Raw genomic sequence first — 23,523 nt, 5'->3', positions numbered from 1 at the left:
TCATTTGACTATGATGTCCTTTTGCTCAGCTCCATCCCCTCCAATGGCTTTGCGTAGTCGGGCCCAGAACAGAGGCTGCTGGCCCAAGTCCTCCTCCCACTCCAGGTAGGTTTTCTTCTGACGCGGCGCGGGAGAGGGGAATCTCTTGCAAGCGCCATTTCCGTACCTGATCGCTGGCCGCGCCCCCCCAGCCCAGGCCACGCTCCCCCGCCTTCCTAAGCGAACTGACTACGAGCCCGCGAACAGAACCAGTCACTCCTGAGGCACAGCCGGGAGCATTGTTTGATTGTCATTTTTAAAATTATATTTACGATAGAAACTGTGTGCTTTTAACTTGTTCCTACCTTGTTCACTGCACGCCAGGCCACGCACTCCTTCTCAGCCCCCCCGCGCAGCCGAGGTCAACACTGACGCGGGAGAGGGAAATCTCTTGCAAGCGCCATTTCCATACCTGATCGCTGGCACGTCCCCCCAGCCCAGGCCACGCCCCCCCACCTTCTTAAGCGAGCTGACTACGAGCCCGCAAACAGAACCAGTCACTCCTGAGGCACAGCCGGGAGCATTGTTTGATTGTCATTTTTAAAATTATATTTACGATAGAAACTGTGTGCTTTTAACTTGTTCCTACCTTGTTCACTGCACGCCAGGCCACGCACTCCTTCTCAGCCCCCCCCCCGCGCAGCCGAGGTCAACGCTGACGCGGGAGAGGGAAATCTCTTGCAAGTCACTCCTTCACTCATGAGGCCACGCCCCGACCACTCCCCATAAAAAATGTGTTTACACCGGACGCGCAGCGGACGGGCGCAGCGGGCGCGCCGTTTGCGCGCTGAAGGCGCGCCTAAGGCAAGCCCGTCTACGCCCGTCATCGCCAAGACATCGCCTTCCGCCTGTCCCCCTGGTCAAACTACCCGGGAAATTCATCGCTATGATAGAGACTCCCTTATTGCTCTGAACCCTAGGAGGAACTGCGAGAGGATATTGGGATATCTCGGACAGACATACCTACACTGTAAGTCATGTCATTTCTCCACACCCAACCCTTGTCTACCTAAACGCCTTTCAGCTGTGTACAACACTACCCCCCTCACTATCTTACAACTCAATGTGAGGTCTCTCTGTAAGCACCATCAAGAGGTTCACTCCCTCCTATCTGAACAAAAACCTGACATCCTTTTCATCTGCGAAACCTGGTTACATGATGACATGACCAGTATTACCAACCTCGCGCTACCAGAGAGCTATCATATGAAATCAATAAGTAGAGAGACCAGAGGTGGTGGCATCGCTGTAATTTACAGAAAGCAATTTCTGTGTTCCTTCACTACAGAACATATCCCGACCTGTGAAAGTGCTCGCTTCAAGATCACAGCAGGCCCTCATTTCTCTTTATCTGGCCTCTATATTAATCGGCCCCCCGGTCCCTCATCTAAGTTCATAGAAGCTCTCCTTGACGTAGCAAACTCCCTGGTTGTGAGCTCGGCCAACTTCACTATATTAGGAGACCTGAACCTCCATTTTGACCGGATTGAAGATCCCATGATTAAAAATCCTTTGGCCAACCTGTCAGCGCTCCAACTTTGCCCCCTGATTCAGGATGCCACCCATGCGGCTGGTCACATTCTAGACCCTGTCTTTACCAACCTCCCGGAGACCGCTACAGAGGTGCCCAAACCCATGGATTGGACGGACCATTTATCAAATTTACTATACTGATTAAGGAGGCGTTCAACAGGGCTGAACCCTCCCGTCACCTCAAAAGAGCATGGCACAAACTCTCTATCAGTGACCTGCACGCCGCCTTAGGAGAATTCCACCAAGAAGCACATCCAAACATAAATACCACGTACGTTGCTTTTCATAACTGGATTACCCAAGGATTAGACTCCCTTATACCCCTCAAATGGACCAAGGGACGCCGGTACCTCCCAAACCTTGGTATAATAACACCCTGAAAGCCATGCGGAGGGACTGCAAGACAGCCGAAAGAGCTTGGAAACGAGAATACAGTAACATAGATAAATCTGTCTATCGTCTCAAACAAAAGCTTTATCATAAAGCTATCTGTTCCGCTAGGGCCGCCTTCTATGCTGAAGAAATTAACTCCAGCCCTAACCCCTCCAAAGTTGTGTTCAAACTTGTAGATGAGCTACAGAGTAGCAGATCTTCCTCCTCCCATACCATGTCAGCACAGCAATGCGAAGATCTTGCTTCTTTCTTTGTTGACAAAGTACAAAACATCTATAAATCCTTTCCTCACCAATCTGCTGCACCCTTCAGCTCTCCTCTACCCATCAATAAAGGCACCAAGTTGGATCACATACCACAAATCTCTCATGAAGACCTGACTGTACTCTGTAGGAAAATCAAGTCGGGTTCCCCAGCAGACCCTATGAGACCGGCCCACGTCATGGAATCTCTGGATTTTCTGCTACCCTCCCTATCATACATGCTGAACCTATCTTTTTCCTCAGCCACTGTCCCGACTGCCTGGAAGCAAGCGTGGGTCTCTCCCATCATAAAAAAAACGTCTCTTGATCCCTCCAAACCGGAGAACTTCAGACCCATCTCACTGCTTCCATGGATATCCAAACTTGCAGAGGCCCACGTAAACATCACCCTGTCCAAACACATGGATCTAAACAACATCTTAGATCCATCCCAAAACGGTTTTAGGCCAGGCCACAGCACGGAGTCTGCCCTCCTAGCCACGTCAGAACATCTCCGGACGATACTTGATGCCGGCCAAAGTGCTGCGCTGATCCTATTAGATCTCAGCGCAGCCCTTGACACGGTATCCCATAACATTCTGCTGAATCGTCTGGCTACTGCTGGTATTGTGGGCCGTGCTCTGGAATGGTTCCGCTCCTTTCTGGAGGACAGGTCTTTCCGGGTGTCAGCTCCTCCATTCCTCTCCCAGTCCCACTCCATCGGACAGGGAGTCCCTCAGGGCTCTGCACTCAGCCCATCCCTCTTTAACCTATATGTACAACCACTGGCAGCCGTAGCCAGTGAATGGGACCTCTCGCTGGTGTCATACGCTGATGACACACAGCTGGCTATCACACTTACCGAGGGTCCCTCCATCTCTGCTGCTAGGTTCAGGGAGGGGCTGGCTGCTGTAGCCCAATGGATGACAGACAACTGCCTGCAGCTTAATGCAGGCAAGACGGAGGTGCTGCTCCTTGGAAAGAACACCAGTCACTGGAACCAACACTGGTGGCCATCGTCACTGGGCTCCATTTCACCCCCCCAAATCCCTGGTCAAGAACCAGGGTGTTTGGATGGATTCAGCTCTCAACTTCCAGACCCACACAAAAAGGGTAGCGGCCACTTGTGTGGGCCTGATGAGGAGCCTCAATCCCATACTCGGCTTCTTTGATCCCAAGGTTCGGCAAACGAACATTCAAGCCACAATTCTGTCCCGCCTAGACTATGCTAACATCCTACTCTTGGGCGCCAACAAAGCAGAGATAACGCATCTGCAACGCGAGCAGAACACCGCGGCAAGAACCTTGGTCGGACTCCCCCGCAGGTGCTCTGCCAGAGCTACAATTCGATAACTGCATTGGCTGCCTATCGAGTCCCGAATCCAGTTTAAAGCCCTCATCGTGATCTTTAAAATCCTTAAGACTGGATGCCCAGAACTTCTCCGACCACTTCTTACCCCTTACGCGCCACAGCGCAATCTGCGCTCACTAGGCCAACAACTTCTGACGGTCCCTCTCACAAAGTTTGCTCGCACTGGAGGACGCTCCTTTAGAGTGCTAGGAGCCAAACTTTGGAACAACCTGCCTGTGAGCATCCGCTCCCTGGAAAATCTGTCTGCCTTCCGGAGAGCCATCAAAACCCACCTATTTCCTCCCCTTTAGGTCCCCTTATCCTTCTGTTTCTGTCCCTGTGGAGTTTCTGTGGTTCTTTAGCGCCGGGACGCCCCTTTGCTGGGGCAGCTGTTTGCGCTCTACCAAATTTTAACAAAACATAACAATTTTAACATAACATTCACCAGCTTGGCCAGTTGGTGGTAGCGGGAGAGGCTCCTCGTGGACACTTTCTCCAGGAACACCATCACCAAGGAATCCTTGCTTTCTACAAGAAGGCGGTATGTGTCCATCCGCACTTCCAAGGAGCACCAGTGACTGCGCAGGTAATGGCAGCTGATCATACTCACTACCCAAAGGGCTCCTATAAATGCTGTCCACAATGTTATCCAAGATGTCTTTGCCCATCTCGAAGTCCCTGCCGTGCAGACACACTTTGAAGAACGGCGGTCCCCTCTCTTCCAAGTTGGGCAGGAACTCGCGGACAACCCAAGCCTCATCGCAGCTGCTGTAAGAGACAAAGACATCAAATTCATATTGCCTCTTCCTGTCGTGTCTCCCACGATAGTTCCACCAGGTCCTGACCATGTAGAAGAGATACAGGAGGCACCAGCGCACCCTGTGATACAGCAGGACCGTGATCAGGAACAACATGTTGAAGGAGAACGTCCCAATGAAGAGTGGGTAACCTATCAGCAAGCTGCAGTCTTTCTCCAAGAAATTCAGGAAATTCAGCTTCTGTGGCCCAAGGGAGCATGTCTGAACTCCCAGCTGTGGCACTCTCACTTGGGGGTGGGTGGTCACCCATCTTCTGATCCAGGTTAGTTCACATAAACAATCCAGGGATACATCCTTCAGGTAGATGTAGCGCAAGCTTTCCACGTGGTCAAGCAGACCCTCCTGTAGGGTTTTCACAGGCTGGGACTTGAAGATTAGGAGCTCCAGAGAGACAAGGTCTCTAAACATGGTGGCCGTAAAGTGCTTTATCCCAGAATCCTCCAGGATCAGGGTTCTGAGGTGTGTCAGGTTCCAGAACAGCTGCTCAGGTGTCAGAAAACACATACTTTATGTTCAATTGTAGGTTTCTTAGATGGAGATGATATAAATTGTGAAGATGATGCAGGCTGTTATTCAAGGGGCAATAGGATTTATAGAAAGGCATAACTGCAGATGCACTGTAGTACAAATATTCAACAATAGTAAAAGATGAGAGCCCCAGGACTTCAGGCTTTGTGAACTCAAGTAGTGGACATTCCACCATGTGGTATTCCCGTAGGTAAAGTTCTTTCACAAATCTGAAGGACGAGGGAGAGCACGAGTCAATATTAACCACTGGAGAACTAATGTTAAGGACTTCAAGTATGCTGCAGTTGTTTATGCATGTCAATGTTATTCTAGACTTTGATTCCAAGGTAAGAGTAGTGAGCTGTTTCTGTTTGATTTTAATTCCATAGTATTCTCAAAGCTGATGGATAGCGCCTGAAGCTCGCTCATTGCGATCATGGAGCTATAGTCGTTCTTGAGTAAGTTGCCCCTGAGGCCCAGCACTCTGACACTACTCAAGTGATCAAAATAAAAGTTCTCAAGCAGAAAGAGTTTATTGCAGTACAGCTGCAGAGATTGCAGCCTGTGAAGACCAATAAAGTTGCCCTTTTCCAGGGACACAAGGTAATTACTACTGAGATCCAGTGTCACCAGATTAGTCAGGCAGAGAAGGCGTGCGGAGGCGATATTGGTGATGCGGTTGAAAGATAGATCCAGGTGTGTAAGGTTGGACAGAACAGTGTTGGTCCCAGGTGTGCACAGGTCTAGGCTTTTTATCTTGTTTACAGAGAGAACGAGGGACCTCAGGTTCAGCTGTTTCTTTGCCATATCTTTCGTGAAAGCTCTAAGGAGGTTGGCAGACATGGTGAGAGACAACAGCATGGAGCATCCTTCAAAGGTCTCAGCGGGAAGATCTGATTTAAAGTTTTTACGTGACTGTCAAGTTACTGACCCCCAGCCGAGACACCACAGTGATTACATCTTTAATCTTCAGATAGTCCTGATTTTTCATGGCATTTAGGGACAGCATTTCAATTCTCTTTATTCCAGACCAGAGAAGCTTGATGATCTTGAGACCAGACACGTCTACCTTGAGGACAGTAAGACGAGGGAAGATGCAAAATGCATTTTTCTCCACACGTTTTAGATCATTGCTTGACAAATCGAGGCTGGTAATCCTTGGAGAGAAAACTGTGCTCTTCGTGAGGTTGTTTGTCTCAATGCAGTCCACCTCCCGAGCTGCAACAATACCATTCCTCTTGGTTTCCAAGATCCTCAGAGAAGCCCGGGACTGAAGCATAGTGTTCAGGCTGTACAGCCCACTAACCTCATTCTCAGATAAGGCTATCATCTGTATTCTATATAAGAGTTTAAAAAGGTTTTCTTGAAAAGCTGCATCAATTTTCACATTTCTGAGGTCCAAGCGGGTTAGGTTCTCAAATCTGATGAACACCTGATCATCCATGTCTACGGTTAGAACAAGCCAAATATGTTCTCCATTGATTCTCAGATGTCTCAGGTTGGCAGCACCATTGAAGGCTCTTGCAGAAACATGAAATGATCTAAACAATTAGAGCCGGGTCAGGTTCTGATTAAGCATGGGCGGATTTTGCGGATTGGCAATCCGCGAACTTGCGTATTTACGGATTCGCAATCCGCGAAGATCCGCGAACTCTAGCGGACTTGCGGATTTTTCCGTTTTTTGTGTTGGCGCGTGTTCGCGCCGATTTTGGGACAAGTTCGCAATTGCGAACTTACTTTTCGGCTTGCAACGGCCGCGACTATGTTGTTTCTACGTCTGGTTTATCATCACAGGTTCACAGCACCCTCTGTTTCACCACTGCCACCCTCTGGGACACCCATGCCACCCTCTAGTACATCCTCACAGGCACCTATTAGGTTTATTTATTACTGTAGATTATGGTGGTTGAAAAAAGCTAGCACACCTGCCCTTCTTCAACTGCCATCAATTAATTTGTGTTTCATTAATGTGTCAGTAATTTTGAAAGTTCCAGTCTGGCTGGCACCTGCTTCCTTCCTTATCTGTAATTTGCTATTTGTTGCAGTGATTTTTTTTTTTTACAGGACCTTTATGGTGCTATTCTATGAGCCTGCTGTTTGGGTCATAGCAGGGTCATAGAATTGTTGCAAACTCTGGAGGGGCCCATCAGGAAGCACTACCTTGAATGTTACTAATGTTAAGTTTGAACTTTTGCACCTGCTCATTGCTTTCATTTTAGCTAAAATCGTTTTTTTTGCAATTTCGCGCGTTATTTGGGGCGCGAATCCGTGCGAGATCGATTTCGGAAGCCGCGAATACGTGCGAATACAAAATTGTTTTTGTTGCGACGTGTATGTTCGCGTGATCTTGCGCGTGTTCGCGAGGCGCTTCTAGCTATTCGTTTGCCAAGTTACCCTATCGGTCGTACACGGGCGCGGCCATCTTGTTGGCGTGACGTAATTCCGTTTCCGCCCGCTATGTGTAATCTCGCAAAGTGTGCTGCTCGCGAGTACAAGTTCGCGCGTACTCGCAAGGAAAATCTCGCGCGAACTTACCCACGCGGTCGTGAACGGGCGCGGCCATCTTGTTTCTCATTCATTGCTATGGTTCTGGGCATGCTTTCTCTATCCTCTCTCAATCTCTGCCATCCTTTGCTTGTTTGAAGTTTTTTTGATCTAATTTTACTTATTATCTAACCCTCTATTTTTCTAGCTCTATATTTTTGTGTTTTCTGCAGCTTTTAGTTACTTTTAAACTACTTTTTTAAACTCTTTTATTTTCTTCTTCACTATTCTATTTCTTCTTTATCATTTAAGTTTATTTCTGCCCAGACCATGGTAAAGGGAGCCGGGAAGCACCCTGAGAAGGGGAAGGGTCCCGCACCCCGTGCCCGGCTCCCGTGCGGGCGTTTAAGGGGGGAGCAAGTGGTCCCGAGGGAGATCTTTAGCGCGGAGGAAGTGGCGGCACTGATCTTCCATGTCCAGCGCCGCCTCCCCAAGACGATCCTGGGAGGCGGCAAGATCGCGACCGGCTATGGCATCCGGGAGCGCCGCCAGCGGTGGGAGAAGGTGTGCCGGGCCATGTACAAGATCTCTGGGGTCCGGCGCACGTATAACCAGGCCACCCACCGCTGGACCGATGTCATGGACCGGGAGCGGGACTTGCTGGACGCGCTCGGCGTAGAGGTCCCCGGGCTTGGTGAGTAGTAGTAGTAGTACATTTACTACTCTGTTTTATCCGGCTCTGTTATTTGCAAATCTTTGTTCTTTACCAAGAGCAATAATGCTGCCGATTACATTGAGGTAAATTATATTTCAAAATCTTCTATGCATTTCATTTTCAGGTGCACTGCTCTCCTTCTCAGTAGCCTTGCTTGCTACTATGCTTCTTTGTTTTGTATGTTGTGTTCAGAAGCATTTCATTGGCCTGAGAAATTATGTATCAGTGTACTGTAAAGAAAAGAACTGCGTAATGCTAGACAGTAAGGGTCATATTTTCAATTACCGGCGCATCCCTGCAAAGTAGCAGGGATGCGGCAGTAATTGTGTGCCATGCCACCACCACCCATTGGCCCAAAACGTCACAGAAGCCTTACGCATCTGTGCCGTAAAGGCAGCGCATTGCTGGAGTTGCGTGCCAACGATGGCGCAGCTCCAGCAATGCTCTGGGGTACCCTATCTCCCCAATGCTGCATCAAGCCGTACGTCGGCTTCAAGCGCGCAGGGTTTGAGTCATGCATCATTGTCATAAAAATGACTGATTGACATCTTGTAGATTTCCCTCAGCCACTTTTAGGATTCGTTCCTGCGCAGGTACGCCCTCCCTTGCGCCGGAACGCCCCCTGATGGCGCAGGGCTTTACAACGTGATGCATCGCCCATATGCCCATATGTGTTTTTTTTTTAATATATACGCCGCACCAACACCATGGCGAGTCTTTTGTTCTGCCGCTGCGTCAGAAAAGGCACGCAACAATGGAGGAAAATCAGCCGCAACTTCCGCAAGGGACTTATAAATCAGCCCCAACAGACTGAAGTCCAGTGTCCTTCCTTTAGACAGTCACATGGCTATCAGAAGAAATAGTGGCGGTGGTGGCGGGTGGATTGATAGTTTGAGTATTCACTGATCTGCAAGCAGGATGGACTTTGTCTGTCACGTGTTGTGCACTACTGCCTGCAGTGCCAGGCCTAGGCAAACCTCTTTAGTAGTCTGTTTATTGAGTTACATAGGAACTTTCTAAGTCAACGTTCCGCAAATCAGGCAATACGAATAACGTAGTATACCACATGAGATAGATCCCGTGGAATAGTTGTCTATCTATTTGCTATTTTTCCAAAATATGTTGTTATTGTTCTTTTGAAATGTTTGATTTGGTTGAAAAATCTCATCCATGTTTTATGGTTTTTCTTTCTTTCATGTTGTACATCAGCTCCCCCCAAGGGCAAGAGGACACAGGAGGAGGGTGCTGAGGATGCAGGCCAGGATCGGGCAGGCGAGGGCTCCTTTGCTGGCCCCAGTAAGTTTACATTTTACTAAACAGTACCTATTTTTTCCTAGCGTTCCTCATTCGATTTTTTCTAAATCGTCTTTGATCTTCTTGTAGACTGAATATAAATTCTTATCCTGCCTCGAATATGATGACTCCCTGTGGTATTACTAGACTATTTTTATTAGTCTGTCTGTGTAGCTAACTAAGATTGGACATTTGGCAATTCCATTGGACTCCCATTATATTCAGCAATACCTCTATGCACTGTCTCCTTACTGACTAGATAGTGTGGCAGAGTCATTCAGCTCCCGAAGTCACCGATTATAGATCCCCAATGATCTCTAGATTATCGTACGCAGGACAAGAGAGTAGTACGGAGTCACAGCACAGTCAAGAAGTGTCAGAGGCACTCATGCTTGCAAAAATTCCAAAACCTTTAGCTCATCCACTCTAGTCTAGAGGAACAAAAACCACAGAGTCTATTTAAGTGTAAAAGCTTTATTAAAAGTAAACACATTTATTGAAATCTACTTTGTCATAAAACTATTTAACTGTAAACGGAAAAGTGGTTAGTGCTGACGATTAATTGGACACATTTCTTGTGGTCGAGCCGAACTCTCACCTACTTTGAACTTGATCCTGGTCGTGTTCTTAGGACTCAGGAGTCAAGCTTCTGTCTGTTAGGAGAAAAAGTGGTGCGTGTTAAAAATCAAAAGCAAGCATTCATCAGTTGTGCATAAAAGTGCAGCAAGACAACAGCCTTCCCTGGAAAATGGGACATTTTTACTATGGAGTAGACAGTCACAAATTATTACATTGTATTCTGTTTTTTTAACATTTCTCCTAGACCAAATATTATATAGTAGTGAGTGGTGTATTCTAACTTTCTTAAATGTACTTTGTAGGTGTAACATCTGGTGACGGGGCCAGCGCGGAGGTGGCTGATGTGTTGGACTTGGACTCGGAGGCCTCTGGGGAGGATGCGGCGGTAGAAGAGCTGGTGGCCGTTCCTGTGGGGGATCAAACGGTGGTGGCGGAAACAGGTAAGCTATATATTCCTTACTTATTGAGATTGAAGACTGCATAGTGTGCTTTCTGCACGGGTGTATTACAATTACAAATCAACCAGGTAGTAGCCTCCTCGAAATGTACTTCGACTTAGCTGTGAAGTTTTTGGTGAGAAGAATCCCAATAAGTTCTTAGACGAACGTGATGGATGGGATGAACGAAAAGCGAAAGAAGGGTGTAAGTAAGTGGGACGCGAACTTGTATGATGGCTGGCAAAGAAGAACGATATGTGTTTGCTTGGACCCAGAGGTGGCTGGGAAGGAAAGAATATGGTATGGTGCATGGCTGGGTCAATGATGAAGCAAGGATGGGTGGAAGGACAGCAGCCTGGGTGGGTGAAACAGAAACTGTATGTGTGCGTATACTTTGAATGAATGGATGCCTGGAGCATGGTATTCTCTGACTCTTACATAGCAAATGTGTATCTAGAGAGAGTAGATGGTCGCCAGGTGAAGTAAGTGTTACCTTGAAGAGCATGTACCACCGCACCCGCACGTCCGTCCCAGTGCAGGGAAGGCAAGGAAAAGAAATTGTAAATGTGTCCAATACTTCCATGAATAGTAGCAGTACTTTGTATTGCGTTTGCATTCACAGCATATATCTGGTTATTACGGTGGACACTCCGTACCTCTCTTAATAACTTTAGTTTACTTGTAGTACGTCATTCATGTGTGGGTGTATCACTGTGTTCACTCAATATTAAGCAAAGCACCTAAAGTCATCTCATCTGTCATTAAATACGTCCCATGTGAAGTGATAGATAATCAAATTAGTTAGCTTCTTCAGTTTCCTTTTCTAGTACTCATTTGCACTGTAGGGTGAAAGGTAAATTAATTAAGCAGTAGCCCTTGTAACAGAGTATTCTCAGTGCCACCCGTAATAGAAAAGTAATAGCTTCACCACCTGCATGTACTGGACCGGTACAGTAACGCAAGTCTGTCTCCATCATCATGGTGTGCAACTTTTTTTCTCGGGTGCAACTTCACTGTGCTGTGTCCATGTCATTCTGCCGGCTTGCATAAGATAACGTACCCATTTCCCTAAACAAGAGAGAAGAAGAAGAATAAGACTGGTGTACTGTCATAGTCGACTGTAATGGAAGTCCATAGTGGTCGTAGAATTAGTTCATTAAACTACCACTACTGTTAGAGCAAGGATGCAGAAGTGGGAGGGTTACATAGATACTGTCCTCAATAGTTATGTACTGTGCTTTCAATTTGCTACTTGTACTCTGTGACCCAACTTTCGGCTCAATCACTTTGTGTTATTAATAAGGAGCATTGGTTACAGACTATGTCTTTCTTTCTTCATATAGTTGCTCCTTCTTCCAAATCAACAACAAGGAGGGAGCAGGCTAGATTGGCCCGGCAACGGAGGCTGGAGGCCACAGTCGCCGAGTATCGGCGGCTGGTGGCCCTGGAGGAGGAGGAGGACACGCAGTCGAGCGGGGCAACATCTTCGACTGCATCCTCCTCCGTGACTAAACCAGCGGGACCGAGCCGGGCTAAGAAAGCCGACCGCCACCGCCAAGCACCGGAAACACCAGCTGCCCCCCACAGGAGCTGCAAGGAACGCCAACACCGCCTCCGAGTCCGCATGTCCAACCTGGAGCAGGAGGTCCTGAGGTATAAGACCTTGGTTAAGGGCCTCCGCTCCGAGCTTGCCACCCTCCGCAAGGAGTATGATGCCCATGCCGCATCATGCACCAGCACCAGCACCCTCCAGTAGTGGAGTGTCCCTTGCCCTTTTTTTATAGACTTTTGGGGGGTGGGATTTGGGAGTTGGGATCGTTTTGGGACGTTTCAGAGACAATCGTTGGGGTTAGGGTGGGTGAGGGAGATTATTTTGTTAGGGATAAATAAATATATTTTTCAACTACTTTATCTGACCATACCTGTTTTTTACTGCTTTTCAGTCTGGTGGGTGGGGGGCGGGGGTGTAACAGTAACTTTGTTTTCCTGAACAGTCGTAGGACTTTAGTAGTACAACCGTCAAACTCTTGTCTACTCCGAAATAATACTCCATTATACTACCTCCCACCAAACGCTTATCTTACCTGTAATTTGTGTTAGAAATTAGGGCTAGGCCCAGGGCTGGCTCCAGGTGAAATGGGGATTAACGTTGTCATTCCTGGGCGGGTGACATTTCCTCATTGCGGTGTTACTAGTGGTGTGACACAGTGGCAGTTGCATGCCTATGGAAAAAAAGAAAACGAAACCTTGTTTGTACTCCTTACTGTAGCATTACAACGGTTACGGTACGATCGAGAAAATAGCAGGTGACAGTACACTAGAACAGTGCCATAATGTAGCCTAACAAATGGTAAAGTATTGCAAGTATAACTAGTACTTGCGTTGAATTTATTTGACATTGGCTACTACTACTAGAAGATATAGTACTGAAGCTGAGTAAGTCTAGAAGATATCCTCGTATTCCTTCACCAGCCTGTTGCTGCTATCACCTTATCCTCCCCAGCAAGTGTGTGGAATTATTGATGTCATTTTAGTCAGACATCAAGCAAAACAACACAGCCCGGGGGAAGAGGGTTAGGGTTTGTAAAATGGATGGGAATGGGGGTTTCTTTTTGGGTAGGTTTTGTTGAGAGAAGAAAAAAAAAGCAGAGCATGGACAAACAATAATTGAAGATACAGAGTTTACAGACAATCTTTGGTTACAAAGTAAAGGTAAGCACATGCAGTCACACTCATAGAATAAAAGACAACAATGGATACTGTATCTGTATTGCGTATGTTGTTGGAGTTGTCCTGTTGAAATTGGTAAGTAAGTTGCATGCAGCAAACAATTCCTCTTATTGGCGGCACTCCTCCATTCCAGCTGACGCTTCGTCCATCAATGTGGTGGTGACCACTGACAGAAGAGACACCCTGTCCACTGCCTGCCTGGCGGATGTTGACTGAAACCCGGCCTGTAATTATTGAACGGAAAACAGGAAGTGCTATTACAATACCACTGATAAATAAATAAAAGGTATGTACGCTGTGTGGTTCAAAAAGTCACACTTTGATGATGCCTAGCAGAAAAATGGTTACAAAACGTACTTTGAAAGTAACAGTAGACCCAAATACAGACCGTGGATTGTATTCAAACCACTTGCCTGCAAGCAAAAGTATCCATAGCCAGCATCGCTCCAACAGTGCTCTACAACAACAGAACCGCGTTGCAATAGAACCCCCCTAAACACATGCAATCCTGCTGCTAGGGCTAACCCTAACGAACCCTAACTTACAAAGTGCCAAAACTGGTGTTTCCTTATGGATTTTGTCCAACTAACTTCTAGCCGGTATTAGACCTTCCCAGGAATGCCCCAGGCAAGACCCGCCAACCCACCCGCAAAAAAACACCCGACACAACACCACCAAACAGCGAAAAAGCTAAATCTCATACTTACAATGTCTCTCGGCCTTCGGTCCAAATGCGGCGCTGTGCAGCTAGGTCGTCATCATCATCAATCATCATAACTCCTGTTTTCCACCACGGATTTCCTGAAAAGCAAATGCAATCAAGATTAGACTGTCGCAGCAGTGCTTCGACAGAGACCCCGGCCGCAACCCACCCACGAACAGCAGGAAGCCCCCCCAAAATGCTACATTGAGCAAGATGTCTGAAGAAATGGCAAAAAAAAGGCTGTTCCTTATGGATTTTGTCCAAAACACTTGTATCCGGTATTAGACCTTCCCAGGAAAGCCCCAGGCAAGACCCGCCGGCGCCAACCCACCCGCAAAAAAACACGCGACACAACACCACCAAACAGCGAAAAAGCTAAATCTCATACTTACAATGTCTCTCGGCCTTCGGTCCAAACGCGGCGCTGTGCAGCTAGGTCGTCATCATCATCAATCATCATAACTCCTGTTTTCCACCACGGATTTCCTGAAAAGCAAATGCAATCAAGATTAGACTGTCGCAGCAGTGCTTCGACAGAGACCCCGGCCGCAACCCACCCACGAACAGCAGGAAGCCCCCCAAAATGCTACATTGAGCAAGATGTCTGAAGAAATGGCAAAAAAAAGGCTGTTCCTTATGGATTTTGTCCAAAACACTTGTATCCGGTATTAGACCTTCCCAGGAATGCCCCAGGCAAGACCCGCCGGCGCCAACCCACCCGCAAAAAAACACGCGACACAACACCACCAAACAGCGAAAAAGCTAAATCTCATACTTACAATGTCTCTCGGCCTTCGGTCCAAACGCGGCGCTGTGCAGCTAGGTCGTCATCATCATCAATCATCATAACTCCTGTTTTCCACCACGGATTTCCTGAAAAGCAAATGCAATCAAGATTAGACTGTCGCAGCAGTGCTTCGACAGAGACCCCGGCCGCAACCCACCCACGAACAGCAGGAAGCCCCCCAAAATGCTACATTGAGCAAGATGTCTGAAGAAATGGCAAAAAAAAGGCTGTTCCTTATGGATTTTGTCCAAAACACTTGTATCCGGTATTAGACCTTCCCAGGAATGCCCCAGGCAAGACCCGCCGGCGCCAACCCACCCGCAAAAAAACACCCGACAACACCCCCAAACAGCGAAAAAGCTAAATCTCATACTTACAATATCTCTCGGCCTTCGGTCCAAAGTAACGCGCTGTGCAGCTAGGTCATCATCAATCATCATAACTCCTGTTTTCCACCACGGATTTCCTGAAAAGCAAATGCAATCAAGATTAGACTGTCGCAGCAGTGCTTCGACAGACACCAAAAATTACACACAAACCCCCGGAACCCCGCCAAAGAGCACCTCAAAGGCAAGCAAGTCAGCAAAAACGGCAAGAAATTTTCACCTCATATTTGGTCCAAAACACTTTTGTCCATTATTAGAGCTTCACAGCAATGGGCCCAAAACCGTCAACTCACCCGCAAAGAAGTACAACACCCCCACAAGTGCTGAGTCTTTCTTCATTGTGCGTAATCCAGCACTCTGCTTGGAGGGAAATCGCAGTCTGGAGGAGGAGGATAGAGGAGCATGTTCTTCAGAACTTGTGAACCTGAGGAATGTAGACTGCGGCACCTTCAAATCAATAAGCAAACAAGTGAAGACAGTACTGATGATGGTCTTCTTTTTGGGATTAGGTGATTAAAGTTTGAATTAAATTAACTGTGCAAAACAAAGAAAGAGAGACACAAAGCACACAGGAATAAAAGTGAATAAGGACGAAAAAGAAAGTTCTTGATTGATTGTCTCATTTTCAGGGCTCGGTGTCAGGGAATAAGAACAAGATTTCGTCATCATACTCTGCGAATTCAGGCTGGATGAGGTCAGTGGCACCGAACAGAGAAAAAATCCCCTCATCTACGTTGCTGTCCTCATCGTCTTCATGTGGCGTGCTTTCTCGCACTTTGTAATCTGGTGGTATGAGGTGCTGATTCATCTTGATCATTGTCAGCCGCTCCACATTTTTGGGCGATAGGCGGCTCCGTTTGGCAGTTACAATGCCACCAGCAGCACTGAAAACACGTTCAGAAGACACACTTGCGAGTGGGCAAGACAAATAGTTTATAGCCAGGTTGTAGAGCTGTGGCCACAATTGTTTTTTGCCATGCCAATACTGCAATGGCTCCTCATTAAGAAAGACCACTGTTGAGTCATTCAGATAGTCCTGCACCATCGACTCAAGGTCATCAACTGTTCCTCCACTTTGCTTACTTTTTGCTGTGCCTGTGACATTTTTTAGAGAACCATACCCCATCAAACTTAGCCAATCCTCCTCCCCAGCCACTGTTAGTGTTGTCATTGTGTGTGGTGCAGATGATCCAGTTGCCGGTGTCTTTAACGGCTGAGAGGTCACTTGTGCCCCAGCCACAGGTGCAGAAGTGGATTCTTGTGACTGCGGATGGCCTGCTGATGCTGATGCTGATGTACTGGCTTCTCCTTCAATAACCTGCCGTTCTTTTTCAAACCTCTTGGCTGACCAGGCTAACCAATGTTTGTACTTTTGAACATCTGCATCAGCGAAAGGAAAGAATGCGTTGTCTGCCAGCGCCTTTTTGTAGCGTGGATCCAGAATAGTAGCACAAATGTAATGCTGATCTGAGTTGATGTTTTTAAGACGTTCATCACCACGTAGGCGATGTAATAATTTCTCAGACAAAATGAAATGGTTTTTTTTTTTTTCATCTTTTTCAAACTCAGAAGAAACCGCCATCAGTTGGTGCTCCAGTATGCACAACAATGGGATAGCTTTTCCCAAATTACAGTCCTCCTGGCTGACTGCACGCGTGAAGAACTCAAAAGGACGAAGCATGTCTGTCAGGCTTTTAACTATGGCCCATTGCGCCTTACTCATCCGCAGGTCCTCCTTCTGAGATGTAGCCTCTGTCAAGAAATAGTGATCGAGTACCGTATACTGCTCATGCAGACGCTCAAGCATGTAGAAGGTTGAGTTCCAACGTGTTGCCACCTCCTGGATGAGTGCTTTCACTGGCATTCCACGTTGAAGTAGCAGTCTCCGCAGATGCTTCCGGGCCTTAAAAGAATGGCTGAAATGGTTGCACATTTTGCGGCAGGTGGCCATTACCTCGAACGCTGGACTCTCTTTATCACTCAAGAATTTTTGAACTACCAGGTTGATACAGTGCGCCAAACACGGCACTCTAACATGGTGACCCTGTGACATGGCCTTAACTACATTGGCGCCATTATCCGTGGAAACATAACCAATCTTGCGTTTTAGGGGGGATAGCATTGACAACACCTTTTTGTCAAACTCTTCCAAAAGGTTTTCTGCTGTGTGACTTTTCTCCAAGGCAAACATGGCTAGTGTTGCATGTTTCCGAGCAGCTTTGAAAACTTGGTCCGGGTCAACACCTGCGTTTAGCTTTGCTATAACACCTGAAAAAGAGACCCAGTGTGCAGTGATGCACATGTAATCATCGCCTGGGCCACTGGTCCACATGTCTGTTGTCAGATGTATTGTGTGAACAGCACTCTTCTGCAAAGCTGCCCCAATCGCCTGCAGCACATCTTCATGTAGTGCTGGAACCGCAACTCTGGCAAAATAGAACCGGCTCGGAACCTTCCATTTAGGGCAGAGCGTTGCAACTAATTCAAGAAAACCTACCGCTTCTACAAAAGAAAAAGGTAGAAGGTCCACAGCTAGCATTTTAGCCAGCTTAGTGTTATACAGACGCGTCAGTGGGTGGTTGCGTTCATATGGCACGTCTGAAGTAAGCATTGTTCTAATGTTGCCCTGGACCAAGCATTTACGGGCTGATAATGACTTCGTTGACCCAATTTTGCTCGCTGGTGAACTTTTGTGCGTTGGTGTCTCACTCGCTCCAACACTCTTAGTGTGCCTCACATTGGGTGTGCTGCTGACAGGGGTACTGGGTGTAAGGGAAGTGTTTGACACGTCTTCTTCCTGCTCGTCATCATCAGATGAAACATCAACGTTTCCTTGAATTTGGCCTTTCTTGATCGCATCTAGGTGCGCAAACCATTTGACAGTGTGCTGTCTCCTAAGATGACCTCTCTGGCCTCCGGTACCATAGTTGGTACCTGGCTTACCACGACTAACTGCTTGCTTACAAATGGTACAAATGGCAAACTTTGGATTTTTTGGACAAACAGTAAAGAAGTCCCAAACGGGGGACTTGAAGTGTCTGTGGGACATGGAGGAGGCGGCGATACTGGTGGTGGTGGTCATGAAGCTAATGCCAGATGAAGTGGAGGATCTGGATTGCCCAACTTTTGTACGTTTTGCACTTTCACCGCCACTAATTAAGGTCGAGGTTGACGGAGGTCTCTTCTTGCCAGAAAGAAATATGGAAGCGGGACGAGTTGGTGTACTACTTAACTCCAATGATTGTGGTGTTTCCACTGCCTCCTCATCGACAACATCATCATCATCATCATCATCACGCTCAGCAGCTCTTCGGGCTAGGGTCAAAATGTCTGTTTGCTGCATGCCCGCTGGGGCTGCAGTGACCTTTATGATGACTGGGTCGTCGTTGGCAGAGTCTTCATCAGCAGCAGTATCCGCCACTTCTTGTTGAGCCTCATCACACTCCATAAGTCTGAGACTTTGGACGAGCTTCCTTTTACGCTTAAGTACCTTTGTTGGATCATGGTGTGCCTCACTCTCAGACGGCTGTGGTGCTGGTTCCCAAGTTTGATCCGTATCATCAGAAGGAGGTGTGCTTGAAGAGGATGTAGACACCACCCTTGATCTCTTCCTTGCTAGGGTTGTGGAAGACAATGAAGGATCATCAGGAGGAGTGGCTTCCTCAAATGATACCTCGCCTTGATTGTCGATTTCCTGATGTGCCCCTACTTCGGGAGGAACAACTATTGTGGGCACTTGTTGTGACCCTCCATGCACCTCTGCATGCGCATCTCCTTGCGCTGCCTCTCCTTCCACATGTACTTGGGCTTGTACTTGCACATGTGATTGTTGTTGCCGCTGTGGTTGTTCAACACTCGTCAGATGAGCTACAACAACCTGTGTTGATTGAGGGACATTGCTGCTGCTTTCTTGCGATGAGCCAACATCACTGGTCGATGGTGATTGAAGAAGTATACTGGCTGCCTCTGCAGCACTCAAGGGCTTGGACTTAAGTTGGCGTGGTGGTGGTGGTGGCACTGAGCCCAATGGAGCGGGGGTGCTGCTGCCAGCTTGGTCCCCAGCAGATCCCGCTGCAGCTGCTGCAGGCATACTTTTTTTTTTACTCACAAAAAAAGGGGCGGGCGGCACACCAGTGTCCTTGGTAACTTGCTTCTTCTGCTCCTTACTGGCACCTTTCTTGCTAGAGGAGCTACGGGTTACTTTTTTTGGGGCCATCTTCTTCAGAGCAGGTCAGCAGGCAGCAGTTGCACGAGTTGCAGAGGGTTCTGTGTCCAGACGTGACGTCGCGTGACGTTATGCTGCACACACCGCTGCAGGACTTCTTCCTGGCACTGGTGGTTCTATTGAGTCTTCTTGTGCACCTAAAAGCAATGGAAGACAGAGGAACATCAGTTCAGTTATACACCCCAAAAAATCGACAAAACACAGAAAAATGAGCACAATCCCATGCCATCCATGATGTTTACATTGAAGACACCCCACAGAAAGACTAGGGACATGCAAGTATGCAACACTCACTACCCCTGGGCATAAGGGATGAAAAGTAGGCAAAATAAGTGCAGGCCTCAGACACTGCCTCTCCTCAAAATGGCCCCCTTACACCCCAAGCACATGTTGCTGCCTGTACCAGCCAGCACTCAAGATGGCCACCACCACCACCCACATGGCCAGTCCACATCAACAGTACACCCCCAAAAAACAGAAAAACAGCCAGAAATCACCACAATCCAATGCCATCCATGATGTTTACATCAAAAAGAGTGAGACAACACCACAGGCACACTCAGTCCATGCACCACCACCACCCCTGGGCAAGCAAAAGGCCACACCAGCAGCCCCCCAAAAACGACAAAAAACAATAAAATAAGCACAATCCCAGCCCATCCATGGCCTCAATTATGTTTAAATTCAAGAAGACACCCCACAGAAAGACTAGGCCCATGCAACACTCACCACCCCTGGGCAAAGGGCCACACCAGCAGGCCCAAAAAAACGACAAAAAACAATAAAATCTGCACAATCCCAGCCCATCCATGGCCTCAATGGTGTTTAAATTCAAGAAGACACCCCTCAGAAACACTAGGCCCATGCAACACTCACTACCCCTGGGCATAAGGGATGAAAAGTAGGCAAAATAAGTGCAGGCCTCACACACTGCCTCTCCTCAAAATGGCCCCCTTACACCCCAAGCACATGTTGCTGCCTGTACCAGCCAGCACTCAAGATGGCCACCACCACCACCCACATGGCCAGTCCACATCAACAGTACACCCCCAAAAAACAGAAAAACTGCCAGAAATCACCACAATCCAATGCCATCCATGATGTTTACATCAAAAAGAGTGAGACAACACCACAGGCACACTCAGTCCATGCACCACCACCACCCCTGGGCAAGCAAAAGGCCACACCAGCAGCCCCCCAAAAACGACAAAAAACAATAAAATAAGCACAATCCCAGCCCATCCATGGCCTCAATTATGTTTAAATTCAAGAAGACACCCCACAGAAAGACTAGGCCCATGCAACACTCACCACCCCTGGGCAAAGGGCCACACCAGCAGGCCCAAAAAAACGACAAAAAACAATAAAATCTGCACAATCCCAGCCCATCCATGGCCTCAATGGTGTTTAAATTCAAGAAGACACCCCTCAGAAACACTAGGCCCATGCAACACTCACTACCCCTGGGCATAAGGGATGAAAAGTAGGCAAAATAAGTGCAGGCCTCAGACACTGCCTCTCCTCAAAATGGCCCCCTTACACCCCAAGCACATGTTGCTGCCTGTACCAGCCAGCACTCAAGATGGCCACCACCACCACCCACATGGCCAGTCCACATCAACAGTACACCCCCAAAAAACAGAAAAACAGCCAGAAATCACCACAATCCAATGCCATCCATGATGTTTACATCAAAAAGAGTGAGACAACACCACAGGCACACTCAGTCCATGCACCACCACCACCCCTGGGCAAGCAAAAGGCCACACCAGCAGCCCCCCAAAAACGACAAAAAACAATAAAATAAGCACAATCCCAGCCCATCCATGGCCTCAATTATGTTTAAATTCAAGAAGACACCCCACAGAAAGACTAGGCCCATGCAACACTCACCACCCCTGGGCAAAGGGCCACACCAGCAGGCCCAAAAAAACGACAAAAAACAATAAAATCTGCACAATCCCAGCCCATCCATGGCCTCAATGGTGTTTAAATTCAAGAAGACACCCCACAGAAAGACTAGGCCCATGCAACACTCACCACCCCTGGGCAAAGGGCCACACCAGCAGGCCCAAAAAAACGACAAAAAACAATAAAATCTGCACAATCCCAGCCCATCCATGGCCTCAATGGTGTTTAAATTCAAGAAGACACCCCTCAGAAACACTAGGCACATGCAACACTCACTACCCCTGGGCATAAGGGATGAAAAGTAGGCAAAATAAGTGCAGGCCTCAGACACTGCCTCTCCTCAAAATGGCCCCCTTACACCCCAAGCACATGTTGCTGCCTGTACCAGCCAGCACTCAAGATGGCCACCACCACCACCCACATGGCCAGTCCACATCAACAGTACACCCCCAAAAAACAGAAAAACAGCCAGAAATCACCACAATCCAATGCCATCCATGATGTTTACATCAAAGAGAGTGAGACAACACCACAGGCACACTCAGTCCATGCACCACCACCACCCCTGGGCAAGCAAAAGGCCACACCAGCAGCCCCCCAAAAACGACAAAAAACAATAAAATAAGCACAATCCCAGCCCATCCATGGCCTCAATTATGTTTAAATTCAAGAAGACACCCCACAGAAACACTAGGCCCATGCAACACTCACTACCCCTGGGCATAAGGGATGAAAAGTAGGCAAAATAAGTGCAGGCCTCAGACACTGCCTCTCCTCAAAATGGCCCCCTTACACCCCAAGCACATGTTGCCTGTACCAGCCAGCACTCAAGATGGCCACCACCACCACCCACATGGCCAGACCACATCAACAGTACACCCCCAAAAAACAGAAAAACAGCCAGAAATCACCACAATCCAATGCCATCCATGATGTTTACATCAAAGAGAGTGAGACAACACCACAGGCACACTCAGTCCATGCACCACCACCACCCCTGGGCAAGCAAAAGGCCACACCAGCAGCCCCCCAAAAACGACAAAAAACAATAAAATAAGCACAATCCCAGCCCATCCATGGCCTCAATTATGTTTAAATTCAAGAAGACACCCCACAGAAAGACTAGGCCCATGCAACACTCACCACCCCTGGGCAAAGGGCCACACCAGCAGGCCCAAAAAAACGACAAAAAACAATAAAATCTGCACAATCCCAGCCCATCCATGGCCTCAATGGTGTTTAAATTCAACAAAACAGTTGTATCATGCACCCATAACCAACCCTGGTCCTACTGGATACTGTGGCTACCCACAATATAATTTATTTAATTTTCTGAAAAAGTTCCAAAATTGTACTTGCAGCAACTGTAATGCCCCAAACAAACTTACTTGTGAAAGTTGATTTCTAATCCAAAAGTGATCCAAAGACAGTCAAAAAGGCCTCAAATCCAAATATCCAGCAGCACCCACAAAAAGTAATCCTTCCAGCTCCAGATCCAAATGAAAGTGACCAGGAGATGGACAAAGCACTGGGAGGAGCCTGCTGGACAGGAACAGGAAGTTGGAGACTGTGGGGCACTTCCTTCCTCCCCCCCCCCCCAAAATGGACTCCTTGCAAAAAAAAAGGCCATGCAAATGTCAACCTGAGGAGTGATTCTGATAAAAATCATAATTTTCTGAAGGTTTATCCTGTTTGCTGGTGATTTTCTTGTGCGAAATTGCAAAATCTCTATTTCGCAAGTGCGAGATTGTTCCTTTCCGCCGCAACTACATGTTCGCAATTGCGAACTCTCGCGAGGTGTGCTGTGCAAGGTGGCAAGCCGCGAGTACGTATTCGCGGGCGACAAACTCCCGCGGGAACACGCAGCAAGATCTAAAATGGCGCGTCACTCGCAAAGAAAAACAACTCGGCAAACGCTAAAATGACGGAAAGTGAACGCCGTGCACCACGCCGCGCGCCGCAACCAAGCAAAAAATCCGCCGCGAGCGGATTCACGGATTTTCGACAAATTCGCGAGCGTTCGCGGATTGCGGATTTGCCGAAAATCCGAAAAATCCGCGAGCGGAGCGGATTTTACGCCCATGCTTAGTTCTGATACCTGGAGAACAAGTCTGTAGGGACGGTTGGTACATCTAACACCAGGCAGAGGGTGTCCACGTCCACTGGAACCTCTCTTAGATTCACCTCCATGTTCCCCACTGTGGTGCATTTGCTGAAGACTCTGAACCCCTCCAAGGGGAAGTGAAAGCAAGTCAGGCTCAGCACTCACAGGGATCCCAGCAGGTCCCACTGGTAGATCTCAGACTTGGCAGTGGCCGTGCCTGAAAAGATGGTCCAGCAAGAGGTGACCAATGGGAAACCACGGCCACGTAGAACATTCTCAGCGCCAT

At 47.9% G+C, this 23,523-nt stretch overlaps 1 pseudogene; it reads right to left on the bottom strand.

Annotated features, from left to right (window-relative positions):
* Nucleotides 1–23,523, bottom strand: LOC144752909 (uncharacterized; annotated as a pseudogene).

This window comes from Lissotriton helveticus, chromosome 5_1 (assembly GCF_964261635.1).
Source record: "Lissotriton helveticus chromosome 5_1, aLisHel1.1, whole genome shotgun sequence".
NCBI classification, from domain to species: Eukaryota; Metazoa; Chordata; class Amphibia; order Caudata; family Salamandridae; genus Lissotriton; species Lissotriton helveticus.
Note: the sequence above shows the minus strand (reverse complement) of the source record. Positions and strands in the feature narration are given on the sequence as shown.